The 2268-nt window shown below is 46.6% G+C and overlaps 1 pseudogene; it reads right to left on the bottom strand.

The window, feature by feature from the left end:
- Window positions 1-898: 898 nt before the first annotated feature.
- On the bottom strand, window positions 899-1017 carry LOC133388144 (5S ribosomal RNA; annotated as a pseudogene).
- Window positions 1018-2268: the final 1251 nt, after the last annotated feature.

Raw genomic sequence — 2268 nt, 5'->3', positions numbered from 1 at the left:
CCAAATCTTATAATAACTCAAAACTCAGGAGCTAAATTCTAGAGAGCCTGTAGAACCCTAATTTTCAGCACTATCCTAGAAGGGAAGCTGGAGGAGCCACAATAAACTAGACTAAACTCCCAATTTTGGAGAAGGGGTAAAAAGGAAACTCCACTAACCCCAAGGGCATATATAGTTCCACACTATACAGATCCAGCTAATAGCAGAGTCAGCTTAGATTTAAGAAGGGACGGCTTAGCGTTTGTTTCAAAAAAAAGCAACACAACAAAAGAATAGGCTGTTGTAGGTGAAAAAAGACTTAGCTGTAAAAACTAGTTTATCCAAGCTAGCATGCAAGGTACTACATAAAACTACAGGCTAACTTCAGTGGAGGCTGTTGGAACCTAGACCTGGTGGGACGCCTAGGAGGTCATGCAGACGGAACCTGTGAGGTCACCATCTTCCTCCCTTGCAAAAAACAAAACAAATTGTAAACACTTAAGTGGTGCAGTTGTACAAATGCATAGCACCAAAAAGTGTCTTATCTTGATACAATTATAAGATAAAATTATAGGAATTACCCAAATCAAGTATAATGAGCTTTATGGCTGAGTGCGGATTTGAACCCTAGTCTCTCAGATCCCAGTCCAACACTCTAACCATTATACTATACTAGCATGTGACATGGTTAGGATAATGCTAAATGGAACACTATAGGCTGGCAAGATTATCAAGGGTTGCAACTGGTTTAACCAGCTGATTCCCAATGGGTCCCTAACAGTAAAGGTTTAATCCTATGTTGTTATATGCCTTCCAGTTGATTATGGTTTATGGTGACCCTATGAATCTTTTTTGGATATATTCATAGGGTTTTCATGTTAAGAGGTATTCAGAGGTGGTTTACCATTGCCTTACTCTAAGCCTAAAACACCTGGTATTCCCAGGCAGTCTCCCATCCAAGTACTAACCAGGCCTGACCCTTCTTAGCTTCCAAAATCAGACGAGATTGGGCGTGTTCACGGTAGTATGGCCGTTGCTAATCCTATGTACATGTATATTAACAATGATAATAATGATCATTGTTACTGTTATATGCACAGGCCCTGTGTCAGTGGTAGGCTTGGTTGGAGAACTATTTTTGCAGTTGCCAAAAGCATATCATCCCCCTACTGCTGTGCTGGATCAAGCCAAAGGTCAATCTAATCCAACATTTTGCTTTCCATAGTGGAAACTAGATGAAGGCTACAAGCAGGGTTTGATATCAATCATGCTTTTCTGTTGTTTGCCTCCTTCAGGATATTCAGAGGTAGACTGCCGCTAAACTTGTTCCTTGCTGCCACTCCTCTCATGGATGGGTTCCTTGTTGCTCATCTGCTGTGCCCACTGGCCTGTGTGTGTTGTTGTTTAACGCCAGATCGGTACACAATAAGACCACTGTCATCCATAATTTGATTGTGGATGAAGGTGCCGGTTTGGTGTGCATTACTGAGACCTGGGTGGGTGAGCTGGGAGAAGTTGATCTGACCCAGCTTTGCACATCTGGATACTCGGTGCAACACCAGCACAGGCAGCAGGGATGGGGGGGGAGGAGTTGCTGTGATCTATAGAACTTCCATCTCTGTCACCAGGAAACCACTCTGTCTTGGAGCTGGCTGTAAGGGCCTGCACCTGGTGTTGGGCCAAGGAGACAGTAAACTAGGGTTGCTGCTGGTGTACCGTCCACCCTGCTGCCTGGCAGCTTCTCTGACTGAGATGGCGGAGGCCATGTTGGAGGAGCCCAGAACGATAGTGCTGGGTGATTTTAATCTCCATGCGGAGGCTACCTCTAGTGTTCTGGTTCGGGACTTCATGGCCTCCACGATGACCATGGGGCTGTCTCAAGTTGTCACTGGCTCAACACATAGGGCAAGGCACACCCTCGACTTGGTGTTTGGTCCAGATGCAGGAAGGGGTGGTCTGGAGATGGGGGGGTGTATGTCACCCCATTGTCATGGTCAGATCACTTCCTGGTGAAGTTTAGACTTATGGCTCTGATCCTTCCCTGCAGGGGTGGTGGACAGATTAAGATGGTCCGCCCCCAGAGCCTAATGGAATCCACAGGATTCCTGAATGCCCTGGGGGAGTTCCCAGTAACTAGAGCAGGTGATCCTATTGAAGTCCTTGTTACGCTGTGGAACAGTGAGGCAGGTTGGGCTCTCGACATGGTTGCTCCCGAGCGCCCTCTCCGGCATTGTGGAGCCTGGCTTGCACCTTGGTACACCAGCGAGCTAAGGGCAATGAAAACAGGCT

This window comes from Rhineura floridana, chromosome 6 (genome assembly GCF_030035675.1).
Source record: "Rhineura floridana isolate rRhiFlo1 chromosome 6, rRhiFlo1.hap2, whole genome shotgun sequence".
Classification (NCBI taxonomy): Eukaryota; Metazoa; Chordata; class Lepidosauria; order Squamata; family Rhineuridae; genus Rhineura; species Rhineura floridana.
Note: the sequence above shows the minus strand (reverse complement) of the source record. Positions and strands in the feature narration are given on the sequence as shown.